The 15,314-nt window shown below is 45.0% G+C and overlaps 1 protein-coding gene across 6 annotated transcripts in view; it reads right to left on the bottom strand.

The window, feature by feature from the left end:
• Positions 1-15,314, bottom strand: part of St6gal1 (ST6 beta-galactoside alpha-2,6-sialyltransferase 1) — a 140,341-nt gene that overhangs the window by 48,466 nt on the left and 76,561 nt on the right. For 3 of the 6 annotated variants that reach the window (XM_048453871.3, XM_048453873.3, XM_048453876.3), the window contains one exon: positions 1,049-1,184. The gene's annotated coding sequence lies outside the window, so the exon portion shown is untranslated. Of the gene's footprint in view, positions 1-1,048; positions 1,185-6,857; positions 7,017-10,716; positions 10,854-15,314 lie in introns of those variants that run through there. The other 3 variants (XM_048453872.3, XM_048453874.3, XM_048453875.3) reach the window with 3 other exon arrangements.

Below are 15,314 nucleotides of genomic sequence, written 5' to 3' on the forward strand. Positions count from 1 at the left end.
TCGCCAGACTTATTCTGGAAGCTGCCAGACTTTGCGTCCAATCAGTTCTCTGCCTTTGATTTTCAGTACAATCCCTACTTGTTAGGAAGTCATGTTTACAAAACTTGGGTGTTGAGCCTAGCCCTTATTCAGAGGAGAATGCTTCTTGGTATTGGGTCTGAATAATTGGCCCCAGAACCAACCCTGGAACAGTGCTGTGGGGCAATGGTTTTACCCTGGAAACATTTGTTTCTCATACTTGTTTAATAAAATGCTGATTGGTCAGTAGTCAGGCAGGAAGTACAGGCGGCGTGACCAATGAGAACAGGAGAATTCTGGGAAGAGGAAAGAGTCAGTCTGCTGCCATCTCCCAGACAGAGAAGAAGCAAGATGTTATTGCCTTGCCGAGAAAGGTACCAAGCCATGTATACAGACAAGAATTATGGGCTAATATAAGTTATAAGAGTTATAAGAAGTCTGAGCTAATAAGCCAACAAGTTTATAAATAATGTAGACCTCTGTGTGTTTCTTTGGGGCTGAACGACTGCGGGACTAGGCAGGACAGAAACCCCAGTCAACAGAATGGAGTCATGCTCAGTGAGGGATTAGTGGGCTGACAAAGCTGAATCCAATGAACCCTTATACCCGCAGGAGGCTTCCAGAAGAAAGAATACTGCAGCCATACACCCATACACATAAGCACCTACAGAGACCAAAATAAACACTAAAGATAAGTTCTGTAAGCAGAGACTTCTGCCCCATCTGCTTCTTGAAGCATGTTTAATGTCAAATGAAGTGCTTGGTATATAAACGCTCTCATAAAAGGCTGCCAATTATAGAACAATACACACTTTATAGCTGCAACTTCTGGAATTGAGCAAAGCCTGTTATCGCTACCTTCTTGGCCTTCACTGAACAAGTGCTTAGGAGACTAGGAAGAAACAGAAGGAAAGCAGTGAAGCTTGGTGGGATAAGGAAGACCCGAGTCGCTTGCCAGCATAGCAGGGCCCACGTTGCTCCGCTCAGGAAAGCCACCCTCTACTTTCTCAAACGTCTCGGAGCGTCTTACCTGCTTCTGGCTAATCCCTCTGGGGCTGCAGGCCCTCCAGGTCCTCAGGAGCCAACACTATTCTCCATTGGAAAGAGGTTTACTTGATTAGGTCTGGAGGCCAGGGTTCATTTTTTTCAGGATGATCAAAAACCATCTTAAATGCAAACAAAAAGGGGAGGTTAGAGTGATAGTGTTAAATATTAACAGGATGGATGGGTGCTTCTGTAGCTGTGGGCTATGGCACATCCCAGGAAGCCGAGCCCGCTGGGAAGGGTAAAGACGGATTACAGAGGCAACACTCGACATCTGTGGACGGTGTTGAACCTAGGAAATGAATCGTGCCAAGTAGGATGCTTTAGAAAGATAAAGTGGGCACGACAAAACCATCTGGAAAGAAGCATGTGACTAATCCCTCCTTAAGAATAAATAGCAAAAAGGTTCACACCACCCCCCCTCCCTGCCAAAATACTTCGGATAGATTTTTTTAAAATTATTTCTTTGTACAGAATATTTAATGACACGGGGAAGTTCAATTCATGTATTTGTAACATGGGTTATGGAACTGTGACTACTATTCAAGTTCAGAAATAATACTTTAAAAAGAAAAATCAAGCACCAGGAACAAGTGGTGCCCAGGATTGTGGAATAAGGGACGTTTCCATCTTTGACGTTTTGTGCGCATTCACGAATATCTAAAATAGACATGGAGTACTCTCTAAGAGAAAGAATGAGCCAAGGGAGAAAGATCAGTGGTAGAGTACCTGTATGGTAAACTTACGGCCCTGGGCTTGATCCCAGTGCATCAAAAAATAAAATCCAAGTTTTATGTGGTTAACATAACATATGTAATGTTTTTAAAGCTAAAAATAGAACTTACCCTATATTTATTGAGTCTTTCTCCTTTTGATTAATATATATATATCAACGGGAAATCTAAATGAATTTAATTGTAAGAAAATTTAAAAAATAAAAGTAAGAAGGGCTAATATGATTTTAAAAAAAAACCCTCAAAAGGAAGAGGAGAGCAATTAGGGGAGATAAATCATTAATTAAAAACAACAGTTGAGAAGCATATGATATTTAAGATTGTTCTTAAGTGAACCCTAGAAGGAGTGTTAGAATAATGGTTTATAGACTTGACAACACTTAGTGGTCTTGGAAACCCACTTACGCACTCCTGGGCCAGCCACGGTAAGTTTGTCAGGCCACTGAGGGAGGGGTGCGCAGCTTAACCCTTCTAGAAAGCACTCAGGCTTTAAGATCATGTGACGATTGATCAAATTGCCACAAATCTAGGGCTGATAAAACAAAGAAAGAAAAGAGGAAGTATGCTTTCCAGTCTCCTCAGGTGTAAAATGAGTTCCTATCTCCTACTCCTGCGGGGATTAAAAGAGGATTAGTAAGGAAAGAATGTGAACTCTGTAAAGCCATATGTGTATAAAAAGAAAAAGGTTTTAATCTCAAACCTATTTATAATGGTGAAAACCTATTGACTTGACTTCTAAACACCCCTTAAAGTTACACCCACGTTTTGTTAACTATAGAGAAGAAAACACTTAAAATATTTTAATAGAAACACAGACCATGCTATCCGTACACCCATGATCTCAGTTACAGGTCATGCATGTTCAAGGGTCAGACCTGGAAAGTTGGTGAAGAGCTGGCATTCTTTCTTATTCTGACTCTGTTTGTTGGGTAACTAAGGCGAATTCTTGGGGACAATATTGAAAATACACTTCATCCTGTGCTTCAGTTGGCTGCCTAATTCTGACCTGGCCTAGAAGCCTATTTCAGGAGATCTAGCATTGTAGATTATAACCTTGGGCTAGGGAGTCTCCTAAGACTTAGCTAGTTTTCCTGTAAAATGGAACCCAGAAGAGATTCTATCACAGAGGACTAGCCACACCCACAGGGTTAACCTCAGTACCCTAGGTACCCTAACAACCAGCGTTGCCAGCAAAATGGAGAAGATGCTCCGTTGAAGACCATGGACTCTGGCTGTAAGAAGATGTTGCTGTTATGAGCAGGAGCAAGACAGGAGGCAGGCTCTAGGCATGGCAGGAGCACAGGTGGAATATATCACTTTGTCCTTTACCAAAAAGTGTGGTGATATCAGAGAAGCAGAGCCGCCAGCCATTAGTTCTTACCTCTGTGAAATTCTCACACTGAACGGGGTATCCTGTCTCTACAAGTCTTCAGACTGAATCCTGAGCTCCTGTCTCTTCCCGACTTATATTCCTCTCTCTGCCCAGCCATATTACTTCCTGTCTCCACCTCCCTATCTGGGATTAAAAGTGTGTGCCACCAATGCCTGGCCGCTATGACTAACTAGCATGGCTAGCTCCACACTCTGATCATCAAGAAATCTTTATTTGTTAAAGCACAAACAAAATATCACCACAAAAGAGTTCTGGACTGGGGTTGGGGATTTATTTAGCTCAGTGGTAGAGTGCTTGCTTAGCAAGTCCAAGGCCCTAGGTTCAGTCCTCAGCTCAGGGGGAGGAAAAAAACGTTCAGGGCTTTCTTTACTAATTCAGAGAATAACTGGATTTGGAGCAGTCTCCTGGAAGAATCAGACAATGTCTCTGAATGGCCCCCTCCATTCATAAGTTCCTTTGTGGTGTCAGTATTTACCACTGTATGTGCATTCATATTAATTGATGGCTTCCTCTTTTAACTACAGTTATAAGAGACCTTGTCGGCCTTCTTTAATGCTACTATTATCAGTGAGTAACTCCAGACACTTGGGGAGCATTGAGCACATAGTAGGAGCTCAGCAAGTGTCTGCTGGATGAAGCAGGTCTTCAAACAGGTTTGTTTACTCCAGGCATTGTGGACGGAAGAGGCTCTTTCATAACCCTCTCAGATAGCCCTGACCCTTGCATGAACCTCTTGCCTGCAGATGAAAGTTTCCTGCCAATCTTAACACAAAAGCTGTTGGGACATGTGATTTCTGATTGGGCAACACCCTCAGACATCAGAAGAAGCCACCTACCCCAGCTCTTCCTTCACCATGTCAACTGCATTTCCTCAGAAAGCCTTGCCTCCTAAAATGATTAAAAGCCAAGCCTAACTTGATCCCAAAAGTAAACCAGTTGAAACTGTGTATCCAGGTCGACCACGGGTCAAGAAGGGGCTTCCAAAAGAGTCACTGCCACTGATGAGATGGCTAGAGTCTGGTGATCTTCAACCAACTGCAAAAGCGAAACCAGGACCTTTGACTCCACTGTGATAAGGGCCGTGACGATTCATTTAGCATTGGGTACATGCTGAACACTGACCTAAGTTTACATTTCAGAGCACATTCCTTGTTATCGGTCTGATCTGGGGGAAGAGTCCATGTTCTGCCTCTCACCAGATTGGTGATCTTGGTTGACACAAGCCCCGAGACTTGACTAGCACACAGTAAAGTGAGGATGGTGACTGATCCTATATCCCAGGCTTATTTTAAAAACCAAGTAAGATAAGGGGCCCCAGGGACCACAACAGCCACTGTGATAAGTGTGTGCACATTAGTCCGCTGACGTCACCAACTCCTACTCTGTGGAGGCCAATACTATCCCAGTGTTACAAACAGGGAAACAGACAAAATAATAATAATAATAATGATAATGATAACAACAACAACAACAACAACAATTTATCTAGAGAACTCAAGGAGAACTCTCAATGTTTCAGGCCCTTTCTCCTTTAACTTTTCTTCTGTGTGGACTGCCTTTCATGTGGGCCACGCCTACTTCACCTTCTAACACCAACCAAGTTTTTCTCCTTCTTGATTTTGTTTGTTTGTTTTTAAGTCAGGGTTTCTCTGGGTAGCCTCGGCTGTCCTGGAACTGTCAAGACCAGACTGACCTTGAACTCATAGAGATCCACCGACTTCCACCCCCCACAGTGCTGGAATTAAATAAAGGTGTGCACCAAAACCACCTGGCTCCTCATGCTCATAGAGACCAATATAACTCTAATATGCCTATTCCAGTCCTTTTCAAACTATGGGACAGCTCCCTGATAGCAGATCTGTTCCAGCCACATAGAGGATTTCTTCCTTTCAGACATCTCTGCCTCCCTTCACCTAGCCCGTAACAATGAAAGGCTCAGTCATTTTTAATGAAAGAATAAATTGCCTTTGGCACAGCCCTATCAACCCTTCCCAGGCTGTTGCTTCTCTCCACACCTCGCTTTGACTAGTGTTGCTCTAGTAGCTTCCTTCCCAGAGCCTGGGCATAGACTGACCAGCTGCATCCTTGTAGTATAGGTCGGTGGCAGGGACAGGAGGCCCTGGGTTTGAGTCCCAGGACACAAAGCAACAAAAGAGCACCACAGTGCTTCTTAAATGCACACTGCTCAGCCCAGCACGTCCAGATCAGAATAATCTAGATTGTTAGAATTCCCTTTCAAGCATTGTGCTTTTAGTCCGTGGGTTATTCAAGAGGACAGGAAGATTTCCACCTCTAGGGGCACAAGGCTGTGCAAGCAGAAAGACTTTAACATGAAAGAAAAAATCACCTTCCCGGTAAAAATACACCTAGTAGCTTCAGCTCTGCTCTCTGAGCCATGTGGACTCAGAATGGCAGCCACTGACACCTGCTCAGCACATGGACCTGACGGCTGTCGTAAGAGCCCTTTCATAGCATCCTTGCAGCAAACACTCTGTATGGTCGATGCCATTGACTTCTGCATCCTGCTTACTGTTGGCATTTCCTCTCTAATCCAGAAAAAGATGCTCCTTCTCACTCCGGAAAGATTTTCCTACTGGCTCCCTGTCACTTTCTCCAACACTCCGCCTGTCTCGACGCTCAGTGATATTCTTCGCTAACTGAACGTATTCTCGTCCCCAGGTCTCACATTTTTCAGTCTACTCTACTAGAGTTGATCGAGATCTCAGCCACTCCCACTCAAGGACATAACTCTCATCTCATTATTTCCAAAGAAATCTACCCAACCAATACCCTCCGTTTAAGACCTCCTCCTTCCAATCATCACTCCAGTCTTTGGAGCTTACTCTAAAGATCACCTCAACCCCAACGATATTCTCTGGATGCTCTCCCTCTCCCCTCCCGTACTCATGTCCTCCTGGCCACCTTAAAGCCTAGGGTCAATCCTAGGATGTCTTCCCTACCGACTTTCATTGCACACGGTTTGTTAAATTCCAATCTTGGCTAAATCAAATTCTCCTAGTCCACCTCAGCAGTCATGCAGCTAAACTGATGAGAAACATACACACACAGACACATGGACACACACACACACACACACACACACACACACACACAGAGAGAGAGAGAGAGAGAGAGAGAGAGAGAGAGAGAGAGAGAAATTCATTTACTGATTTCATTTCATGTTATTGCTTACTGACAGCCAGTCTGTGCTTAAGGCTGTCGGGCATTGATAGCCTTTTCCCAATATACTCATCTTCCACTTTGGTAGAGTTCTGCTTGATCACCCTTGCTAGACTCACTCCACTCTGATGAACTTGCTGCTTGCTCGCTAAAAAAGCAGAATGTTCCAGTACAGAACTTGCTCCCTGCAGTCATAGTCCACGTTATCTGACTTCACCCACATTCCTCTTGTTATTTCAAATGAACTGGCCCAGTCTGACATTTACAGTGACTATGACTTATCCACTAGATTCTATATTTAAACCCCTCAAGCCACACGAATGGCCAGACCCATCCCCTGAGAATCTCTAACTACCAGGTTTTACCTGTAAGCAATGTAGCTTGGATTATTAGCACAGCAGCTCACAGCCCTGCTCCAGGGAACCCCAGTGTAATAACTCTGTTCCGCTAGGGGAAAGGGGGGAAGGGTTCCCCACCAAAAGAGTTACCTACAGATCTGCTCTGCTCCTGGCTCTGGTGAAAGTGTTACTTCTCTGCTCAGCTTCAGAGAAAAAAAGGTCGCGCCCAAACCTCATTCAAGAGATTTATTGGGAGGGAAGAATCCAGGAGGGTGGCTGTCTCTGCCAGCATTGAAAAGGGCAGCCAAACAATTGAATAGGCACAGGGCTTATACAAGGCTTCTTAGGGGTGGAGTTTTTCCAGGGTGAAGACTTTCAGGGTAGGGATTGCCAGATTTCAGTTGAGTTTGGACAAGCTCAAAGATTGGCTGGATTTCTTGTTCAGGGATTGGTTGGTTTGGGGTTAAGGGACTGGTTGGTTTTTGTGCTGAGTTGGTCAAGGGTAGAGTTTCTTTGGCTCTGGTTTCAGGGTCAGTGAATTGTCTCTAGTCTCAAGATCAGCATGTGTTTCTTTCGTGGGCCCTTTTCCCCTATACTACCCATAGACCACTCTAACTGCCCTAACTTCTGGACTCTTCCCCCACCATATAGAGTAAAAAGTCCAATCTCTGGACATGAAATCCCCTCCTCCCTGGAAAGCTCCAAGGTGGAAAGTTCCACCCCCTTCCCAAGAAACTCTGTGTAAGTCTTGTATTTTGTTCAATTTGCTGCTGTTTCTGACCCAAGCAGAGGAAGCCACCCCCTAGTTTTTCACCCTCCCAATGAATCTCTTGTGTGAGGTTTGTTGTGTGTTGTGACTTTGTGGTATTCCTTGGCTCCCAGCTGCCAGGATACCTTTTCATTTGAGCTGTAACACTTATACTATATACTCTTGCCTACTTAAGGAAATGGTTTTATGAAGTCCTCCCCTTTTCTTCCACACTAATAAGTGTCCCTTTAAAGGTGACCTCATCTTTAGATAATTGCACTATTATTCTTCTATCAAAAAAAAAATCCTAAACTAAGCACAAGTCATCTCTCATGCATGATTCAGGAAGTCCCCGTGAACAGTGGAGTCTTGACATCACTAAGAGTAGGGCACATAGACATCATTTGCCCCCAGTGTAAGACAACACAGAGAACATTCACCAACTATGAACACCCTGACCACAAATGTTTAATCTATATGTTGTCAGGGCTTCAAATGCAATTCCAGTTATTAGGAAATTGGAGTGGGGGGGGGACTTAAAAGAGTAAATAGGGAAGTTCATAGACATTTCTTACCTACTAAATCAGAAAATAAGATTTCTATATGACAATCAAACTGGTTTTATCAGCCAATCAATAGACATATGAAAACTAAATATCTTTAAAGATATAATAATATACAATTAGACTGTATTTGAACCTTAATTTGAACAAAAAACACTTTTGGGGAGAAATGGAATTACTTGTATATGTATATGCATATGTAGTGAGTTTTTTTTTTACTTTAAAATGCTTCAGACAAAACCAAATCATGGATAAAGCATACATGGGGAAAATATTTTTCAAATGTATTTGCATTAAGTTATATAAGGAACAAGAGAGGTCCATAAACTCTTGAGTAATGGCTATGATTAGGGAGTGGAAAGAGTAAACCCTGGAAGGTTATAACAGGTAACAGTTTCTCTTTTGCTGAAGGAACTCACTGTAAAGTTAGATACAACTTTTTATAAAATCTTACTATATGGTTCTAAGTAAATTCAGTGTATCCCCCTCTCCCTCCACCTCTCAACCCCATCTCACTTCCTAACCCTGGTTCTCTGATCCTCTGCAGTCAAACTCTCTGTTCCCCAATTCCCATCTTCCCATTCTCACTTCATCCCCCGACTTCATGAACCTGCTCTTGTTGGCGGCGCCATGACCTCCACGTTGCCACCAGGCGGTCTCCACTCCGTCTTCCTTTCACTCACCCATCAACAATGCTCTGTACATCTGTATATCCTCCTCCTTGCCACACAGCCTTCATCCCCCTGGTTTTCTCCGCCTTATTGTTCCCCCAACTCTGCCGCCCAACCAGCGGTCTGCAGCTGACTCCTCATCTTCCCTCACCTCCCTCATCTCTACGCTCTGAAGGGCCCCCAAGTTATGTACTCAGTGTCCACTAGCTCTAAGCAGCTCATAGTCTGATCTCCCTCTACCCAAAAGGTGCCCCAAACATCTTCACTAAAATACATCAAAGCAAGTCCTGCTGGAGAGAGGTGGAGGGGGTATGAAAATAAAGACTGTGGGGTGGCACCAGGGGAGCAGGAACCAACTGTGGCAGCTTCGCTCTCGACCCTTTCATCCATTACCTATGGAGGCAATAATACCGCAGAGAACTCGGAATCTCCAGGAAGTTCGCAAAACGTCCTGTCAAAATGGAGCCTTCTACCTTCTCTCCTGATCATTCGGATCTAAAGAGTCTGTGCTGGGAATGAGCAGAGTGCATTTAAGAAGTACTGTGGGTGCTCTTTTGTTGCTTTGTGTCCTGGGACTCAAACCCAGGGCCTCCTGCCCCTGCCACCGACCTATACTACAAGGATGCAGCTGGTCGGTCTATGCCCAGGCTCTGGGAAGGAAGCTGCTAGGGCAACACTAGTCAAAGCGAGGTGTGGAGAGAAGCAACAGCCTGGGAAGGCTTTCAAAGCGCAGGAAGGAAAAAAGCACAAGAAGCAACAATGTTTACAATGATTTAACAAAAACCATTTTATACCTGACTTATACAATAAGACTTTGAAAAATGGGGCTAATATTCTGAATATTCTTTCTTTGTATATTTACTCTATAAGCTGTGTTTTTAATAAAAAAAACTATGATACATGAGAAATGGGGGTGCTAATAGTACTTTATCACAAATAGATAGAGATGCCCGACTTTGGAGAAAGCATTAGCTGGAGCTACCGTCTCAAAACTCCAGACTTAAATGCTGGCTTTTCTACCTGTCCATTTCGGGAACCAAGTTCGGTAAGCCTTACACTTCATCTGCAAGACACAAGTTATACTTCGAAGTCACCTCTACCAGGTATGGTAACGACTCAATGACATATTTTTACCACACTGCCTCATATTCTCCAGACAACGATACGTGAGTGCTGTTTGTGTGCACTCCGTGTACCTGCGACGTGGTGGGGCTCACGTCACGACCACAACCACAGGAGTGCCTGAGGGAACACAGTCAGCACCTGGGGACATACTTCGGCTCTCCGATTCCAACACCTGAGCTCCTAAAGTTGGAAACCCACATGGGTCAAGATTAAAAGTTCTCCTGTAGTGGAAGCCCGCGTGGGTCAAGATAAAGACCTTCTTCCGACGCACTTCCGACAAGTCACTATTTTGCTAGCAAAGGCACATGATAAGCAGCAGGAAAGTGAGTGATAGCTGAGGAATCTGAAAAATGAGTTTAGTTCTGAGCCATTTGCAATCGGAGGAGCAGCAGCCTTTGTAATGTTTGCCCAAAGCCAAGCATAATAAGGCTAAATGGGGATAGGGGTGGGCAAATCCTGCCAAGATCAAAACTTTGAGGATAAAGGGGCTTTCTAAAAGGTTCAGGCTTCTAAAGGGTTCTCTTACCAGAGATCTGATGTTTCCCTAGCCTGGCAGACAAAGACGAAAAAGATGCAAGAGTCTTCAGAAACACTGGGGTCTCTTCCCACAGAGGTTGTCTGACAGCCTAGCAAACAGAACTCGTGGGAGAAGGGCACTGACCTCGTACCTGTAGTCCCTGACCAAAGCCAGTTAATCTGAACTGATAAAACACCTCCTGGCCATTTGCTGTCTTCAGCCTCGTACCCTGCAGGCAAATGTTTGCCAGTCTATTGCACAGGTTCTTGATGAAAAGCTGCCCTTCGCGCCCCATTAGCCCTCCTTCTACATAAGGCATATCACCCACTCCCCAGGGCCAGCAGTAGATGCCATACCCCCCAGAGGGCATCTCCCCCAGTCTTACCACACCAAAGACCAAGCTGCATTCCGCTCCATAATCAAAGGGATAAGCAGAGGAGGACGGCACAGAAAGAGCCCGTAAAGAGGTCTGAGCAAACACCATACTGCTAACACATCCACTTCTTTTTCTCCACTCCTCCCCTACACCACACCACACCCCTAAGCTGCAGGAAAAAAGAAAATTCCGGTCTGTCTTCACACCAGGAAGAGGAACTGTTTCACTTCCTTTTAATCTTTACTGCCGCCATTCTGTGTGTGTGTGTGTGTGTGTGTGTGTGTGTGTGTGTGTGTGTGTGTGTGCATGTATGTATGTATGTATATATATTTCTTCTTCTCAAGTGCCTTAAGGTTTCATATCAGTTCCCCAACCCTACAGCTTTTCTTGGCTGGGGTTCTATGAGGAGACTGAGTCCAAATACCCCTAAACATTATTCGTTTATAATATGTAAGGTCATACTATAACAGAGATCTAGAACGTGCTAACTTCTTAAAGATGGCTCTCCCTGGCACTCCTAACATTCTTCCTGCTCTGAAATCTTCAAAACTGGGTGCCAGATTTCAGACCTTGAACTGATACCCAATTATTTTAAGTTCAGTGGTTCTCGTGGTTTTTCTCATTGTTGCTCTGGTTTTATGTCTAAAAATATTTAAGTCCTACCATCTAGGAGCATAGAAGTAGGGAGTGGGGCAGCTTCTTCTACTTTGTCATGGTCCCAAAGCGTGGAGGAAACATACGCCCAGTGCTCACAGTGGGCACGTTCAACCAAGAAAGATGGAGAGGAGGGAAATCCTAAAAGCCAGAGATTCCCATGCCTAACATTCACCCTGTAGTTAGGGGGAAATAAAAAAAAAAAAAACTAAGCAAATACATATGCAGGTAGAACTTTGGCACGAGACAACGCTTTTCTGCAGGCAATTAGAGTGGGCAAAGAGACGGAAATTGGCTGAGTGGACAATAAGCTGGGTGTGTAAAAGCTTCCTCCCACCCGACAAAAGAGCATCTTCACAGACTGGCAGGAGGTGCAAGGAGGGGGCCATGCAGTCTTCTCAGAGAAGAGAGTTCTACACGGAAGGAAGGATTCGCAGATAGGAACAAGCCTGTCATACTTCCACAACAATGCAAAGCCTGGAGCAGAGAGCTGGGTCCTGAGAGATGTCAGATCTTGTGGGGCTTTAAACTAACGTAAGAATTTTGGCTTTCCCTGGTTGACGTGTTTGAGAAGGCTCATTCCAGCTATGGTACTGAGAATCTGCTATAGGCAGCAGACTGGAGACAGTACGAAAGGAAGGCATCCCAAGAAGTTCCTCCAATAGCAGCTGAGTCCAGTGATTCATTCCTACAACCTCAGTGTAGAAGCTGAGGCAGGGGCTAGAAAGCTGAAGTCCAGCCAGGGAAACAGTGTGAGATCCTCTCTCAAATAACAAAAAGAAGGTGGTGATGGAGGTGGTGACGATGAAGGTAGTGGCGATGGTATTGGTGGTGATGGAGGTTATGGTGGTTATGGTGGTGGTGGTAGTGTTAAAGATGAGGGTGGGGAAGGGGAGGAGGAGCTACCATTGCAGCTCATAGACTGTAGCTCAAAAAAGACACACAGACTTCTTTACTGAGGTCCTACAGCGTGGTAGTTGTTTATATTATCAAAATTGATCTTATCAGCCTAGGAGCCAGGGTATTGACAAAAGGTCAGGGTTTTCTTTAGTGAAGAAATGAGGTTCAGAGTTTACACGATCATTTAAAGATGTCTTTCTATATTATATAGCAGTTTCCTCCAAATTGCAACATTATCGACTCCCCTCCCCACTCCAACCTCTGGAGGAAGGGTGAGACTCAGGAGATAAACATATCTGAGATGTCCCACTCCCTGGGATTACAGAATGACCATTTAAACTGCCAATGGGAGGTCTTGAGCTGACAATGGGAGCATCTTGAGTGGCCAGGCTGGCCTTTTCAGTGACACAGCTACAGGTGAGTCATCCTTGCTCCTGTAAGTAGCCCCTCCTTCAAACTCCAGTTAGTAATCCTAATAAAAACTCCCAAGTTGGACTTTGGTGCAAGCGTCCCTTTGGTCTGTTGTAGGCTCTCTTTCTGGAGTTAATAGATTCGTGTGTGCTATGTCTCTTCAGGAAAAGGCTCTCTCTCTCTCTCTCTCTCTCTCTCTCTCTCTCTCTCTCCCTCTCTCTCTCTCACCAGGTGGTCGAGGCACATGCCTTTAATCCCAACATTCAGGAGGCCGAGGCAGGTTGATATCTGTGAGTTCAAGGCCAACCTGGTCTGCAGCAAGAGTTCCAGGACAGTCAGAGCTACACAGAGAAACTTTGTCTCAAAAAAAAAAAAAAAAAAAAAAAAAAAAAAAAAAAAAAAAAACCTAAAAAGTCTCTCACACAACACTAGACTAGCCCAAATGAAAGTAAACCACATTATTCTAACACAAAAACTGGCTGTGTTTCCATCCATGTCATTAGGCAACCAAGTCATGACTGCTGCTGGCTACCGCCCTGTCCTGATTTGTCTCCTTAATCATTTTACTAGTTATCGTCACGTGGTATAGAGCAAAACTGGTCACTTCTGGGTCAGGGTGATTTAGAAATCTCTTGCACAGACCACGTTGTCTCGTTAGCTTGTAGCAACAAGCAGTACCCTGAGAGCCATCCAGCAGAAACAGCCTGGAGGTTTGTTGCTATCGACATAAGAATCTGATGGACTGTTCAACTACTGATCGACTCTTCATCCTTCTGCCTCGCACGCAGCGTTTCACTAGAACCACACATGAACAAGAGCTCCAGATAGACAGAGCCAATGGCTCTTAAACCAATTCACACCAAGTACCTTTTGTATCTTGTTTTAGCCTGCTACAATCACTAGATTTTGACAGCTGTTGTTAACTAGGAATCTCAGTTCTTGGATGCTGTTAAATTAGCAGACAAGTCTCCCATAAGAGGTCTGTCAAGGAGACGGTCATCGTTAACAAATCGCTGATAAAAGTTCAGCGCGACACACGGAAACCCAACTTCCTTGCTATGCAGATTTACTGTGGAATACAGGCCCCACCGTGTTTCTTGAAATACTGGTTCCCAGGAGACCTTGTGCAAGGAATAGTGGTTTTCATAGCTCACTTTAACTTTATCATAACCCTCTTATCTAGGACCACAACACCTTGAATGCACCCAGTTTCACCTTATGTAATGATAATTTCCAGCCCCCGCAGTGGACATAAGCCCACCTCCCAGAGAGCAGGTTTCCCTAGTTGGCTCAGGCAGGCACTCAAATACCCGCAACCGTCCCTCACTTGGCAGGGGTAATTCATTCTAAGTTTATCCAGAAGGAGCAGAGTGAGTGCTGAGAAATCAGAGCATCAACGTAAAGCCAGGATTTTAGCGACTGCCTGACCAGACGTGAGCCTCCCTCCCCAGATCAACACTCAGTGGGCAAATGCCTTACAAGGAGCACCTATACCAAAAAGAGGCCTGGTGTGGGAGGGATTCAGCACCAGATCTATGCAAAGGGGGTTGCGGTAAAGAAACTGCCAACAGGACTGGTTAAGGGGAAGGTTTTTACTGTTGATAAGGGGGAGAAAACAGCCAGCGACATCTGGGAGAGTTCAGAGCACAGAGAGAAAGAAGTAGGCTGAACACGGCAGCGGACAGGACACGGTCAGGGCTACCTGCAGGAGTGGGGAGAAGCAGCGGGGAGAGAGCAGAAGGGACGAAGAACGGTGAGAAAAGAAAAGCCAGGTATAAGAAGGCTGAGTAGCTGCAGGAAGGGAAGCCCCTGAGCCTGAGGGAGTTTAGGCTAAAGGAGGAGAGGAGAAGGACCAGGATGCTAGAATGGGCATTGAAATGTAGAACAAGTACTTGCGAGTAGGGGGTTTGGAGGCCAGCATGGACTTTGACATACTGATAGGAGTCACAGCTATGTGATATTTTGAGAGCCATATATCCCTTTTGCCAGAAGTGCTTTGAGTTCTCATCTTAGTAAACTAATGTCTTCCCTAGGACGAGGCTAAGCCCACACAGATCACCATGCGTGGAGAAAGGGGAAGTAAACTGGAGCGGGGAAGGCTTGCTCAAGTCTGCTCACAGTATCTAGGCAGCAGTGTTAACACCGGCGCCCAACATTACTCTCAGTGGATTCTGACTGAACTGACGGAACCTATAGGCAGTTAGCATGCTATAGCTTACAATAGTGTGGCCTTCACAGATGGGGTGAGGCCACACCTTTCCTAAGAGGCACATGAGCAATCCCTGCCCAGCCTAGGTGGGACACGGCTGAGTAAATTCCTGGCCAGGCACCTAATTACTAGAGACTCTTCCAAAGGCTTTCCTGCCAGATCCACGTAACAGTCCAGCTCTCTGGACTTCGTGTCATTGACTCAGGGCATCCAGACACAATGGAGGCAGCTGCTTCAAAATCTGCACTCCGTCCTCACCACAGAACTGCAAAGTTGGTCTTTCCAGCTTGTTTCATGGGTCAGAAGGTCCTGGAAGGGCTTCTGCTGGTAAAAAGCAGAGCCAAGACTTGAATCCAGGATCTTCTGAACTCAAAGACTCTGTGTGTGTATTTGTTCTCATATTGAACTATTTTATTAGCTGCCATTTTCAGGT

This window comes from Myodes glareolus, chromosome 2 (genome assembly GCF_982192425.1).
Source record: "Myodes glareolus chromosome 2, mMyoGla1.1, whole genome shotgun sequence".
NCBI lineage: Eukaryota > Metazoa > Chordata > Mammalia > Rodentia > Cricetidae > Myodes > Myodes glareolus.